Source organism: Cibotium barometz, chromosome 7 (genome assembly GCF_041138505.1).
Source record: "Cibotium barometz isolate CiBa-2024 chromosome 7, ASM4113850v1, whole genome shotgun sequence".
In the NCBI taxonomy this organism is placed as follows: Eukaryota; Viridiplantae; Streptophyta; class Polypodiopsida; order Cyatheales; family Cibotiaceae; genus Cibotium; species Cibotium barometz.
Window position 1 is genome coordinate 29,010,360 of NC_141052.1, and position 16,433 is coordinate 29,026,792.

General features: G+C 39.7%; 1 long non-coding RNA gene across 1 annotated transcript; it reads left to right on the forward strand.

Moving 5' to 3' along the window:
* The first annotated feature begins 888 nt into the window (after positions 1-888).
* LOC147636861 (uncharacterized) lies at positions 889-3,907 on the forward strand. The gene is made up of 2 exons (XR_015266127.1): positions 889-987; positions 2,365-3,907. It is a non-coding gene; the product is annotated as an uncharacterized LOC147636861 (long non-coding RNA).
* Positions 3,908-16,433: the final 12,526 nt, after the last annotated feature.

A 16,433-nucleotide genomic window follows, 5' to 3' on the forward strand; every position in this document is an offset into this window, starting at 1 on the left:
TTTTAGAAAGCGAACGCAGTCAGAATCTAACATGGCCTTACACATGCAAGAACTATATTGTGAACTTGCCTTGTGTCAAACCCCCAGCTGTTGTAATTCTGTTTACATACTCAAAATAGTATTACAGTGCTTTGGCAGGCAACTCAGGTGCTGTGATGTAAATATGAGCCAGGCCGCAAATTCAACATACTTGAAAAAGGTTCATATGTTCTTAAAAGTGAACATGATCTTGTCCACCGGTACATATTTGATGTACACTTTGTTGATATACCAAATCTTGGACCCATATAGAATAATTAACCACAGTTTCAGACCATGCCAACAACCCATCAGACTCATCTTTCACTATTGGACCATAGTAGTTATACTGGATGAGGACACTGCTATTTTGGGCTAGTTACAGATCTCTAATAGCTGCAAGATTTCATATCTAGAGTCTACTCACCAAGGGCTATGCACATCAAAAATCTCATTAGTATTCGACAACTCGACAGTCTCAGCTAAATTTAGTGGTCCGTTAAATTTAGTAATTTTTTTGGAATAATTAGGATAATTAATTATTTATTGAGCTTAATTAGTGGCCAGATATGATTTCTAGCTTTGGGATTACTTTTGATGATTTTCTAGCTATTTTGGTAATTTTTTGAGATTTTTAACATATTTTTAAACATAAAAAGCTATTTATGTATGTAAGTGAGCTTTTATTTGCTAAAACTCACTTACAGAGAGCCAAAACAAAACGTTTTTCTTGAGCCCCTTCATCTCCCTTGTTGCTACGGGTTTTCCACCGCATGCGAGCCCATAGTAGTTAGCAAACAAGCTCGGGACTGCTCGTAGATACCCTATCTACAGAGCTTGCAACAAGAAAGCGGTTTTTGTTGCAAATCGAAGCAAAGGGGGCTGAGGAGAAACACAATTTGCTTCTGAGGGATTCTCTCACCACTTGCACCAAGCTAAATCACCCAGCACTCTCACAATCTCTCTCGGGTAATCTAAAATCCTAAAAACTATGCTTTTTGTCGATTTTTTTATTTCTTTGCCAAAGATGCATAGATATTGGGCTAATATGAATCTAAGATGGAATTGAGTCATAGTCTCTTTTGATTGGAAGCAAGGCTTGCATGATGCATTTATCGTGCTTTTTATTGAATTTATTGCTTTTTTGTGTAATATGCATGCTTTCTGGGCATTAATTGAGTTTATTTTAGAATTAATTGATCAGTCTGATTCCGATTGGGTGATTATTCCTTCCCTTTTTGTCATCAATTACACAATTATGCTTCTTTGGATAAGTAAAAATTGAAATTTCGTCCAAAATACAAGGGAGATTGCCAAAATTTTTCCAAAATTTCTCGCAATATGCAAAAACCTGTATTTTGTTAAAATCTCCTGACTTAGGGACTTCCTTGGCATGAAATTTAGTACACTTGTGCCTCATGCAATTCTCTTAAGGGCTGCACCTTCTTGTTCGAATCCGACATGGGTAAGTACCTTCTTTTGACAAAAAGCAAGTTCATGCGCATATGGCTGAGCGACTTAAATTATGACCTAGTTTAGGTTGTATTTACCCAAATCTTGTCTGGATTGTTGCTAATAGCTCCTTTCCATGTCCTGGACAGGGGGTTAGGTCCTTGAGCCACTCTGACAAGTCCTTCTATGGGCTACACTAGGTAGCCGGGCCACCTGACAATCATTTTTTACCTTTTTTTTGAACCTTACTGATTTGGCCTAAATGGACTACTTGCACTCCTAATTTCACAATTTGTCCTCACATTAGTTAACCAATTTTTTGTCTTGTATTTACCTATCAATTTAGAATCTGCATTACTATTGGCTATTTTTAAGAACTTTCCTATTTTTAATGAGATCTAACCCTTCCTATGCTTTATTCAGCCCCCCCCTCGAGTCTGATACCTTCTTCAAAAACCTAACTATTCTTGTCCATGGCAACCATGTCTAATTTAGTTTGGTAATTACTATTGTTACCCACCCTTTTTGGCTGTAATGATTGCATTCACTTGGGCATCCACACTCGTGGAAGAGTGTACTGGGTCTAGGCACTGGGGTCTAGGCAGGGGGAGGGACATCTTGTGGGTCTTCAGCCTCCAGGATTTTGACCACCACTTTCAAAAGCAAGGAAGTGGGAAAAGGGCCATTGGAGCTTGCCCTGGATGGGGGATATTATTATTTTTTCAATTGAAAGTTCTTGTCCTGTCTGGAAGAGTATAACATAGTTCATCGGGACACTTGGGTACTGTATTGCATGTAAATAGGTGTATATTGATAGTCTAAAATTATGAAAAGAAGGGAGAGAAAACAAAACCCCAAAAAATAATTCATTACTAATATTAGTTTTGTTTGTAGAAAGAATGCCCCAGAGAACCCAAGCAAGCACTAAGTCAAGTGCAAATATGACAAGGAAATGGGGTGCGTCTTCCAAGGAGTCAAGGCAACATGAAGAGCCCAAGGAGCTCAAAAGAATATCGAAGGTCCATGATAGGTCTCTACTACAAGATGCTAACGGATGGGTGACCAAGCATAATTATTCATCTAGCTTGCTTGGTGATGCTGGGAAGAATGGAGAGCGCATTGGGGTATTTCAAAGGAACTCCGACAAAGAACCTTGGCTATTCACTTACCATGCACTAGAGTGCTATTCAGTGCTAAAAGAAGAGGATATTATGGTGAGACTGAAGGTGACTGGCTTGGATCAGATGGTAGTGTCATGGAATCCTCATTACAACCCTATCCTCATTACTGAATTCCTCAACTCATATGATGCTGACATGGGGGGTGGGTATTGTCACATTAGAGACTATGAAACAGAGGGTAAGCTGCATAGGAAACTAATTATTGAAGCTTTTAGCCTGCCAACTGAAGTGTCCTACTCCAAAATCAAAATAGGCAATATTAATATTGGTAAACACATGAATAAGTGGAATAACTCACCACATGGGGAGTTCTTTAACTAGATCTGAGATCCTGTAGTAGTGGAGATGGCTTGCATGGCAGTTTGTCTCCTGACTCGGGTCAAGTACATAGATAGGCATAACAAGATAAACTCTAGAGCCATCCTAATAGTGGCAGAAGGTCTTAAAGAAGATTGGGCTCATATAATCTTCAACATCCTCAGTTCTTATTGTGCAAATCATAAGTACATGGTAGGTAACTGCAACAATTTTTGGAGTATGGGGCTATGCAAATCCTTAGGGAAGGTATCAAAAATCCCACTCTCTTAGGACAAGAGGCTCGAAGGCATAACAAAGGAGCCCAAGGATCAAAAAGAGAAAGTAGCCATCAAGAGCGAGGTGAGTCCTCTTCCATACACACAAAAACACATGAAGTCATAAAGCCACCACTTGATTCAAAGGGAAAAAACAAGGTGGATTATGGCATAACCACTACAAAGGGAAAAAGCAAGGTGGATTATAGCATCAAAAGCGGCATTAGAACCTCCTGAACCTCTCACAAAAAGACAGAGGCTCAACACTCTAAACCTTAAAGTGCAGCAGGTACAAGAGCATGTAGTTACTCTGTTTGGGTTAGACAAGGAACATGCAGAAGATGAAACAAGGTTGTAGCTTTTAGAGCTAACAGGGGTTCTTAACCAAGTAGTAGTGTTGAAATATACAAGTGAATAGGGTGTGTGCGGGAACAAGCCCTTGGCTAGAGGCTATAAAAGAGAATCTGTATATGTGAGAGAACCTGTGAAAAGGTGAGAAGAATCTACTGGGAGAGAATAAAGGGTAGCATGAGAAGATTTAGGAGGTGTGGAGATATTTTGGGAGAGGTGGAGAGAATCAAGCAAAATAGGTGGAGTGAATCAAGGAGAAATTAGTGGGATTAGATGCTTGGATGTAAACTCTATAAATTGAGGCATTGGCCTAATGAGATTTGGCTAGTTTTTGATTATCCATGCCTACATTAAGCTATTAGTTAATTGCTCACTAATCACATCTTAATTATCATCTAATCTCTTTGTTAATGATGTTGATTCTAGCATATGATCCACCATAGCTCATCACATTGCTTTAATTTTAACAAGTAGTAGTAAAGTTCTATAAGCAAATGGCTTTAAACAAACAACGAGTTATAGACCAGCACACACTCCTAAGAGAACAGCTCCAAGGCTAGCTACAGGAATCAACCAATCAAGTAGAGTAGATCAACGCAATTTGGTGGCTAATCTTGATGAAGAAAAGCTGACATCACTAAAATGGGTTGTTGATGCTAATATGTTTAAAAGTTATTATGATAAGGTGAAGGAACAAAACTTGAGTTTGCTAAAAGATCAAAGAAAGAACTTGCCTTGGTGACAGCTGACAGGAGCCAAGTGTAAAGCAGGGTTGCTGAAGAGATGGCTAAAGTTGAGGACCTAGCTAATCAATGCAATAACCTAGAACGTAGGCTGCATGAAGCTAGAGGGAGCCTTGTGCTACAACTTTAGAAGCACAACGAGGAAGAAAACAAGCTTCACCTCAAGCACAAGGAGGAAAAGGATGCTTTGTACCAGCAACTTAAGAAGGCCTCGGAAGAATGCTACAGGTACACAGCTGGTGCTCTAGACAAGAAAAAGAAGTTGGAATTTGCACTTCAAAATTAGAATCAGTACAAAGAGGAAGGATCTCCTCCAGTGGAGCAAGGAGCAGGTACATTGCTAGATACAATCTCTCATAATGCCTCTACACTAGCCACTCTAGTTGTTTCCTCGAGAGAACACCTACTAAAACCCAAAGCTTTTGTACACCTCCACACTTTTATTGTCTATGACCGTAAAGAGAATATAGACTTTGAAGCTCCTTTGAGTAGTGAGGTAGTAAGCATGGTCTTTAGAAAAATGTCTAGACATAATGCCCCTACTTTTATAATGGCTATTCTTCATGGTGGGGATTTCAGCTTAGAAAGACCTAATAATCTTTTTATTTCCCCATTGCTTCCTATGGTTCTCAACTTCACGGCCTGGGATCTAGTACTCCTCAGTTATCAAGATTTTTCTGAAGAGGGGGAACTTATAGAATTAGGTCTACTTGAGGACTTAACTTTTGAAGCCCCAACTTCTAATGATTACTTAGAACAAAGCCTCTTATGGATGCAGCTCTATGGAGCTTATGAGGCTAGGGATTGCTATCTATATTTAAGGGGCTAGGCAAAGAAACCTCAATCACCCCTTAGGTATTTGGAAATTTTTCAGACTTATCCTATTGCATTTGGAAGGCTTGACACAAGGGGGAAGTAATTTGAGCTTATGAGGCTAGGGATTGCTATCTATATTTAAGGGGCTAGGCAAAGTAACCTCTATCACCCCTTAGGCATTTGAAAAATTTTCAGACTTATCCTATTGCATTTGGAAGGCTTGACACAAGGGGGAAGTCTTTAGAATTTGATCTACCCCATATCAATTACCCATCGATTTGATGACACTGAAGCCAATCAATGGGAAATGGATTTTGCACAACATTTTGATGGAAAGCCACACAACCCAGATGAGGAAGAAGGGCAAAACAAGGGTTTGGACATGTTTACCTATCCATATATCGTGGAATTCTTTTACTAGCACCAAGCCACAAGTGTCACCACAGCTGAAGGGCCAAAAGAAACTCATAAGGAGGGTGAAGTTAGCAGAGGAGAAGCTGAGATTGCATTGCAACTTGCACATGCTAAAGGATTCAACTTACCGCCGCAAGATCTTCACAAACAAGCCAAGGAATGGGCTTATGAACTCCAGTGGGAAATCATGGAACTTACACGTACTCTAGATTAATGCATTTTGTGAAAGGTCAAACATTGGAGACTCTATAATAGGTGGCTGGATGTGTCAAAGAAATTGTTGCACAAGCTCTGTCCCAATTGTCCAAGGTGGAAGGGGAGGTTAATAAACTTACTTCCAAGCACCTATAGTATTTAGGAGCTATTCATGACTCAATGTATGGTGAACATGAGCTGTGGGAAAAGTAGAAAAGGATTGCTACACAAGAAATAATGAGCTTGGAACACTTTTTGGAAGCCACCAAGAGTGAAAGACCATGCTCGGTTTGGGATATTGGCCTTTCTAATCATTCTTTTAAGCTGAAGCACCTGGCGACATGAAATCTGTTTACCACAAACAAAATGGTGATATGTTACCTAAATTTATCAATGGTATTTTTACAATATGACTTCAAGAGCAGATGATATAAATTTGATACCATCTTTTCTACCCCATTATGCAATTCTCCCTCTCACCTTTGGAATTTTCAGCCAGGAATATGGGATAAGGGATCTTTTATTGTGGCCAATGCACCCATTTGTTCTTAATTTTTGAGCATGGGTGAGATTCATTACTCTCACACAAATATGGGATGATGAGGAAGGGCTGATATAGAGCTACAAGCCCCTATGGTGCTGTACAGTTTTAGAAGTTCCTCGCAATGGCTAAAGGACAATGTCTGGTGGTTGGAAGCTTATGGCATGAAAGAAGTCAGGCAAGTCTATGAACATTTAAAGGATGCAGATAGCGTTCTCTATCACCCTTTGGGAATAGTGAAGTTATTTTATGAAATTTATCGATTCCTAAAAGGAATGCTAGCAGGAGAAGCCCAAGGTTTAGATTGGGAAGTGGACTTAATTAACTACCCCAAGGTAGAAGCTGTTGAGGTTCCTCATCTACATTCCTTGTATAATATATTGGGAGAGCTAAGGCAAGAATCTCTGGCATATAACCAAAGACTCATGGAGCTTACTTACCCTTGCATTGAGGTAAGAAATAGCATGGAGTTTATGCCTATAGTGAAAGAAGGACTACAGATAGTACCTTATGACGGTTCACCACATGTAGCAGCAGATAATGTTGGGCAGTAGGAAAACACAGCTTGGTGGAGGGAAGCATCTCAAATTCCTATGGAAGAACAGGTTGATCCAGAGATGAATTTTCCTGATCCCGCAAAATGACACAACAATAGCAATAGAGGAACAACCTAGGTATAATATCTTTCACTCTAAAGCATCTCAAATTCCTATGGAAGAATAGGTTGATCCAGAGATGAATTTTCTCGATCCCGTAAATCACACAATAGCAACAAAGGAACAGCCTAGGTGTAATATCTTTCACTTTGAGCAAGCAGTTCATGATACTATCGCAAAACTTTTTGCAAAAGAAGATATGTTCACTCAGATGCCAAAGGACACTTACTTGGAATTAATCAAAGAAGGAAACCCTTGGTTTAGGAGTCAAAACACCCACAACAGAAATGATGGAACGGATGCCCTATTTGGCCTATCCTCCTAGGGGTGATATGGGAGAGCATGTGAAAAAGCATAGATCAAAAGACAAAGACCTATGGGAGCCCATAGGAAAAAACACACAATTTAAGAACCCTCACCTAGCGGATCTTCTTGATGTATAGGTGTTTGCTTTCTTAATAAAATATTCTTTTGAAAGATGGAAGCAAGAACATCCAGTGGAGGAAAGAGGTGATTAAACAATACATCCAAGGTACAGTGAAAGGCCAATGGGATGAGAGGACGCACAACCGGAATGGAGACGGAGCTACCTACATGTGGATCACTATGCATATGCCTATTTTTATTCACCAAGGAACCTTCGTGTCATTCATGCTTCATGCCATACCCTAGAAGGTGGATTAGGGAAGTCTTAAAAGATAAACGAGGCAGGAATCCCTAGTGTATCTTTAACTATCCTAAGTTCCACCCGTCAACCTTCACAGATATACACACAATGAGGAGCCACCTTAAGAAAGTGTACTATGCATGGAGGCAGATACCTGATCTTGCTTTTGTGGCAAGTGTTAGATTTATACAACTTATTATAACACTTTTAGATGTTCCACAAATAGGCACAAGATGGGGCAAAAAGCAGTTATATGATCACAAACGAGGGCCCAAATGAGGATGTGGTGGCTTTCTATTTCCATCGACTCATATTTCTACCTGGGTAGATGCTCTGTGACTTTGAGACTGTGGTGGATAAAGAATTTTGGCCTCCCTACAAAGATTTCAGGAGAACCCAATACTCTTTATAATTGAGGCATTTATGTTGGTAGCATGCTGCCAATAAGTTCTTGTGAATCGGAGTCACCTAGCCTAAAAGTGGTAGGCATAAGAGTTCAAGTCTTGTCGCCACCCAGTTGGTTTTCCAACCATTGCATAGTCTTACAAGTGCGTCAAGTCGCTAGTTGGTTTTCTAATCACTAGAATAGTCCTTCCATGTTGCATCTGCATTTGCTTCCAAAATCCTCTTGCATGCTAGAGGTGTCGCCAATCTAGGTGCTGGTATAAGAGTCTAATGTCATCTAAGATTTTCTAGTCAAGGGCATAGTCTTGCGACACGATGTCATGCATAGCATTTCCATGTACATATCTCCATATTGCATACCCAAATATAATAAAATAACATAAAAATTTATAAAATCTTGAAATTCGCTACACTCACACAGTGTGCACTTTTATCTTAAGACTAGAAGCCTCGACATCAAAAGCCATCCAGATACATTTTGGATGGGGGGATCTTGGTGAGATACTCTTGGCCCAAGATACGGCCCATCACTTGGATTACCCCTCAATTACTATATGCTTCATTTTACTATGAAGCATATAGACACTTGCATTTTTCAAGTGCATGCATTAGACACTCTTATTTATTTATACCTGTGCACATGCATATACACTTACTCTTGGCTTCACCAATTTCAGCATCGACAACCAATCTGTGTACTACTACACCATGCAATTATCTCAAAAACCTTCCAAGGCTCTTATACTTCACAAGCTCTATTCATTGCCACACTTAAGAAAGCTTAATCATCAATTCAACAACATTGAGGCCTCGATAATGACAACCCAATGATCTCTTCAATAAACGATTGATCTTCAAATTTCCCCAGACTTTAGGCAGGGGGAGATAATAACAACATTTCCAATGGTGGTTAACTAGGTGATTGGCTTACGCGGGCCCACCAACATATTTTTCAAAGGTCGTTTAAGCAAAGAAAGTGGTTGTCATTCATCAAGTTATTTCAAAAAGATCACTTGTAATTTTTGAACTGCCCAAGCGGGTTTTTTAGCGCTTCATGTAACATTTTATGGATTTTTCCCGGTCAAATGAGCGCATCACGATGTAAAAAAGGGATGGCCAAGCTAAGTGTAATGCTGGCATCACATACACATGTACACTAGTAGGTGTATAGACACATAGTTCTTGTTTTTACACAATGGCCGCCCAAGTTTGGGTGCCCGGCCACTTATAAGTTTTGTATACATAACAATGTAAGGAATGAGAACACACACTTCCCTTATGCAATCTTAGAGATCTTATGTGCCTCTTGTTCTCTTATCCTCTTGCTAGTGTGTGTGTGTGAGAGAGTGTGTGTCAACGCGTCTCGCAGGTTATTCGATTGCACCACCATGGCTATGGATCTATGAGTAGGTATGTCCAAGGAGTCAACATCAAACATCATTGGTGACAAGCAGTGGAGAGTGCATCCATAACTAGCTCCTGCAAGTGGTTGGAGAGCTTTAAATGGTTTAGCACAAGCATCCCCACACAACAAGTAAGTATTTTTCCCTTTATCCTGAGATTAATCTCTCGTTAGTGTGGGCATGGCACTTCTGTGAGCATTTCCTTGCTGAGTGGGAGGATAAGCTTAACATAAGGACTATTGCCACACCAAAGATGAATAAAAGTCCAAGGAAGGGGGTAGACGGAATTGCAACCCCTATGATTTTTAGCCAACCACAATTAGCCCCATACCAGTGGATGTTTACTCACCACCATGGGTAGATATGGATCACAAAAATAAAAGCACAAAAGCCCTACACAAATTCAAGAGAAGCAACCTCAGGAAGAAGATAAAGTTCAAGCCTTGACTAAAGAGAAGGTAATAGTGAACTTACGAAGGTGGCAAAGAAGTCATGCTATAGGAGGCAATTAAGGGTCAACTTAGAGAAGAGCTATCTAACACTTTGAGGAGACTTTGAGCACCAAAACAAGCAACGATGTGTGTACCCAAAATCAATTGTTGAAAACCATGTATATTTAGTATTTATGGATCAAATCTTGAAGGAGTTGGACACAAAAATTCCAGAATAAAGACTATTGCCTAAGATGGAAAAAAGTCCAAGGAAGGGGATAGCAAGAATTACAACCCCTATGATTTTTAGCCAACCACAACCAATAGATTATGAGCATATGAATGAGGGATATTTAATAGATGAGTTCCTTACAAGGATTAAACGGAGCAACTTGCATATATTGATGAGGCCTATCCAGATAGTTCTTTGGTGTCTACTATTCTCACAGCTCTACCGGATTCATACCAAGGTTTTACGTCTACACTTTGGCTCATGATGAAGGGTAACCCTTATGCCCTTACTTTTAATGAGTTGGTTGAAGTGATCTTGCAAGAAGAGAAATCTATTCTCACAACTCTACCAGATCGAGGTTTTACATCTATAATTTGGCTCATGATGAAGGGTAATCCCAATGCCCTTAATTTTGATGAGTTGGTTGTCGCAATGCTCTTGTAAGAAGAGCAATCTCGATAAAACCGAACTAGTATGCATGTGGGAGATCAACCATTTTCTACCAATCAAAAATTAAATTCAAAGACTTTTAGGGCGGCTAGAAAGGCTGAATTAGTCCAATCTTCTGGAAAGGATGCCGAGAAGGGGGGTGATAAGCCAAAGAAGGAAGGAAAATGCAACTATTGTCAAAAACTTGGCCATTATGTCAATGAATGGAGAAAAAGACTAGGGAAGGAAAAGGAGAAGAAGAAAAAGTCAAGCATAGCTATGTGATTGATGCATCAGCACCAAGTGCTAAAAAGAAATCAGCAAATTATATATGGGATGATTGGGAATTCATTGAGCATTTTAGTTATAACCTTTTTTCCATGATGTATGCATGTTAGTGGCAGATCAACATGTATGGTATTTTGATAGAGGTGCTAGCAAGCGCACAAGACTTCTTAGTGTGGTTTATCTTCCTTACTGTGGAGCTATGGCAAGCCCACTTTGGTCACTTCAATTTTTGCAGTTTGTTATTCCTTAAAAGGTAAGAGATGGTATCAAAGTTGCCAAAGTTTAAGGCCCCTATCAAACATGTATTAAAAGATAAGAGTGGTGTTAGAGAGTTTCCAAAGTTTAAGGCCCCTATCAAACATGTATTAAAAGATAAGAGTGGTGTTAGAGAGTTTCCAAAGTTTAAGGTCCCTATCAAACATGTATGTGAGGGATGCAATTTGGAAAAAGATGCAGCAAACATGCATCATTTCCAAAAGATGGATCAATTAGGGATGTCCATAAATTATAACTAATATATAGTGATATATGTGGTCTTATGATGAGGACACAATCGACGATCGAGGGATATCTCTACCTTGTGACTTTTATATTGATGACTACTCTAAGCACACTTGGGTTGTTCGTAATGCAAAGTCATAGGTTTTTACATATTTCAAACACTTTGTTTCTATGGCTAAAAATGTGTCTACATGTAAAATTGGCACCCTTCATATAGATCAATAAGGGGGGAGTATATGTCAAAGGAGTTTTATATATATATGGCTAAAAGAGGCATAAAACATTAATGCACACCTCATCAAAATGGTGTGGTTAGGATGAAGAATAGATCTCTCATAGAGATGGTATGTTGCATGGTTAAAGTCCATGATTTGCCTAATGTTTTTTGGTTGGAGGTAGTTATGTGTGCCGCTTATGTGCTAAATAAATGCCCCACCAAGGCCTTACAGACAATTACTCCTTATGAAGCTTAGAATAGTACAAAGCCCTCTGTAGCTCATTTGCATGTTTTTGGTTTTCTTGCTTATACTCAGTAGGCTCCATGATGAGAGGCTCATATTCTAGCTCTCTCATCTTTACCATCCAACATCTTGTTACAAGCTCTATAGATTTCAACCGACATGGTTTGAGCTTCTACTTTGTATGCTCTACAAATATGATTGAAGCGGTCCGAGCGGTTGTGTCACTCATTAAGCGAGAATTCCTCGACCCATGGGATGAGTCTTCCCTGTTTTCAAGTTTATTTTCAAGGACTAGTTATCCTTGTGTATATAAATATAATTAGTTTCCCAATCGTGAATCAACCTTATGGCTCTCATGTAAGGCCTTCTGAGAATCATGGTGTATGACCCTCTTCTCTAAAAATCCATCACCATGAATGTGTGATGGAAGCTTAGCATGAAGGTCTTAATCTTTGCATCAATAGATGCCGGTGTTTTGCTTGAGGTGCTAGTGAGGTCTAGCCTTGAGGTTTCCCTTGGTGCTAGCGAGGGCTAGCCTTGAGCTTTCCCTTGGGGCTAGCCCTACCATTGCTAGCCTAAATGATTGAGCAAATTCTTTGCTAACTCGTCCATGCTCATTTCTTAACTAGGACTCTAGAGGCTTTAGATGGTGTATCCCTTATCCCTTGGTTCGGATAGATGACTTCTACATCCTTGTCTAGTAGGTTATCCACTACATCTATTGCCACATCAGCACTCACATCGAAGATGATGTGCCTAGACTCGTAGAGATGGTCATGAAGCCTCTTGCTCTTAAGACTGATGAGAAATCGATCAATGAGTAATAGATCATCCAATCTTTTCGTGGGTGCTGCATGTCTTAGTTCTAGCAATGTAGTCCCACATGGTTTCTCCCTCCTCCTATTTGAAGTTATAAGTATGTTCAATTAGGCTCCATCTAGCTCCATTGGGCGAAAATCCCATTATGAGAGTGTCTCAAGACCTCGTAGTAGCTAACCTTTTCAAGTGTGTTTGGAGACCTAAACCACTAGCTTGCTTTTCCTTCAAGGTAAAGTCTGAATAAATAGATCTTGGTGGGATCATCAATCCATCCCATGGCCTCACAAATTTGATCAAAGTTCTCTAGGTACTGAATGGGATCTCTAGTTCCATCAAATTTGATCATCATCCTTCAGATGTGGATTGGCTTGGTTTTACCCAACTCTACGCCTCAAGGTGCTATGTTAGTTGTAACCCCCATTCCTATTTCAAACTCCATCCTCAACATGTCTTCAGTCTATTCGGTGGAACGTAAGGAGGTGGTTGTAGGAGACCCTCTGTTTCAGGGTACGGGATCTCTTGCGCTATGGAGTTGCTGGGTTGCAGGGTTACACGTGGCAGTGGAATGTAAGGAGGTGGTTGTGTGAGACCCTCTGTTTAAGGGTATGGGATCTCTTGCACTATGGGGTTGGGCTGTGGGGTTTCCAATGGCACTTGTCCTACACTAGCCTGATGGATCGATCTACGACTGAGAACACATTATGAGATTGCTCTCACGGAGGATTCCTTTGGTTTGAGGTAGTCCCGGACATTGGCTCTTTACCCTTCTTCGTATTCCATGTTCCTCATCGAAATGGAGAAGAACTGGAACTTGGTTCTATGGTAAAGGCACTTCTATAATGGGCTCTTGTGGAGAGCAGGACCATGCTTGCATTATGTGCGCTTGCTATAGTGTGTACTGTGGAATATACGCCCCTAGTGGTATAGGAAAGAGACATGTCTCAATTATTGTAACTATAATTCTTGGGTTGTTTCTTGGTCATGGCCGGCTAAACCTAAGATACATCTTTGGTGGTACATCAAAAGAGACATGTCTTGATTATTGTAACTACGGATCTTGGGCTGTTTATTGGTCATGGTTGGCTTGGGTTAAACCCAGATAAGGATTGACATTCAAACATTTGTGGCGTCTTTGACATGGTTTGACGGCTTCTAGTGGAAGCAAACCCTCAGGTTCCTGGCCATACTCCTGCTCCTTCACTGGAGGTACGCCCAAAAATAGAGCAATTGAATGCCTTTTTTCATAAAATTTAAGATGTTAACATAATATTTAAGACGCTCAGATCTCTGTTTCGTTGGCTCATTTCCTCCCAAGGCTCCTCCCTTAAGGTGAATCCGAAGGAATCTAGCCTTTTAACAGGAGAGCACTTTGTTGAGTGCTAGTTGTTTGCTAAGATTGAAAGCTTGGTGGGTTTGAGAAAGTGTGGTTTGATGTGCTGCAATTGATTGTATTGTTGTTTCCAATACCAGATCAAACTCGCATGGTTTTTTACTTTTTTTTAGTTGTTCTTTTTTAAAAAAATTTGCTAGGCTCACATGTCCAGGTTCACGTCTCTAGACTCATGTCTCTAGGCTCACGTCTATAAGCTCACGTTTGTAGGTTCACGTGTGTGGACCCATGTTTATAAGTTCACGTCTCTAGGCTCATGTCTCCAAGCTTACATATACAAGTGTACATGTCTAGATTCACGTATGCAAGCTCACGTACTTCCCTTGTATGAAATAGGTCTCCTTGGGACACGAAAATCTAGGAACTAGACCTATTGATGATGACAGGGTTGGTGTGTAATCATTGATAATAAGTGTACTTAATTCTCCAATAATTACAAAGGACAATAATTTTCCTTAAAATTTGTAGCTGGTACAAATTGTGTGACAAGAAAATCTTCCAAGGACATGGGTAGGTATGTCCATACGAGTCTTTATGGCAATATTAGGTGTACCTACCTCTAGACTCACATCTCGAGCCTAAGGTATGCACGCTCACATGTCCAAGCTCACAGCTCATGGCTCATATGTCCAGACTCACTCACGACTTTCACATGTCTAGACTCGCATCTTTTTGTGTGGGACTATGGACTCACTTCCCCTACCCAAGAGCTAGTTCGACTTGATTTTGTGATTTTAATGATTTTTAAAACTTAATAGAGTGATTAATATTTTTAATCCTAATTGATGGTTGTGATGCAACTAATTAAGAAATTTTTAGATTGTTTTTAGATCGTTTTGCATGCTTCTACTCTACCAATTTAACAATGCATGAACAAAATATGAAAAAATATGAAATGTACGAAGAAAAAATAACAATCCCACTCTAATTCGACCTAATGGAGCTGAATGCTCATGGTTTTTAAGTGGATTCCACTCTTGATCGTAATTATTAAGCTAATTCTTAGATTAAAGCAATGATCTAAGGCTCGGGCTTTAATTTCGTACAAATCACCAAAAAACCAAGGTTTTGTTCTACCAACAATTGAAAATAGAATGCCATAATGCAAAATAAACTCCACATCAAAATCAAACACAATAACAAACACATCCAAAGCTCTAATTGGAGAGTGACCTCATAATCAACACCGGGCAATATTAGGCGATCCCAATAACTTAGAATGGATAGAAAAATAGAGCTAAGCCCTAGGCTACTCCCCAGCATGAACGCCAAATATGTTCAAGCCAAGAGCTTACCTTAGTCTTACCGAAGCATGTGTCGTTGGATTTTGCCTTGGAGGCATAATCTACAACTCCCATGTGAGTGTGCTAGCTTGTCTATTATGCCCTCACTCCATTGTCACAACAAAATGCTTCTTTCCAAAGAGATGAAGGAAGAGCTCTCTATATCTTGATGAAGGCAACAAGAGATCCGCCTTCACGATGGTTCTCTCTCACAAAAGGCAAGGGAAGAAGAGAAAGCTAATGCAAGGGAAGAAGAGAAAGCTAAGGCAAGGGAAGAAGAGAAAGCTAATGCAAGAAGAATATATACAATCAAACCTAATCTAGCATTCAACCATCAAGCAAGATTCAATAGCATGTAAGCAAACAATAAAAGTGAAGACGGAGAAGCTCACAAGAAAACTATTGCAAGGAAATGATTGTGTGTTGCTTATTGTAAAAAATGAACAAATGACTAGTTTTCACACTAGGCCGACCAAACTTTAAAAAGGTCCGACCTCTATTATTAACCTTAAGCCACTATCTACACTTAGTCCATAGACTTTTACTATCTAACATTAAGCACACAGTAAAGCAACTTTATATGTTCCAATGTCGTCTTGCAAAAGTTAAGTGCCCAATCGCGTAATAAGATAACAAAGTGCTTTACGATAGATCAAGTGAGTGAAACCATGATAACCAAGAGAGTGGTTAACAAACATCCAACTACAAAATAAGATTCTAGAAGGTGAACACTCCTTAGCCCATGGAGACTCCTGATAAGGCCTCATCATTTGCTGCTTCATCTAAAGAGAAACCCAATAAAATGCTGTAAGTTTTAGTTTCAAGATCACGAATCGTGTGATAAAATCATATCCTTACAAAAATCTCAACCTAGCTTAGCTCTCATACCAATTGCGAGACCCCTAACCCTCTAACTACCAAATAATCTAATATCAAAAACTACATTAAGGACAAAGTGACTTTACTCAAGGCCTCATATCACAATGTCCCAACGCTTGGATATCTCAACAACTCTCCAAGAAGATCCAACTAAAACAATCCTTACTATGCACTGGAACATAGGAAACACATAGTAAGACTACTTGATATGTTCCGACATCATCTTACAAAAGTTAAGTGCCCATTTGCATGGTAAGATGGCAAAGTGCTTTATAGGAGATCAAGTGAGCGAAACCATGATAACCA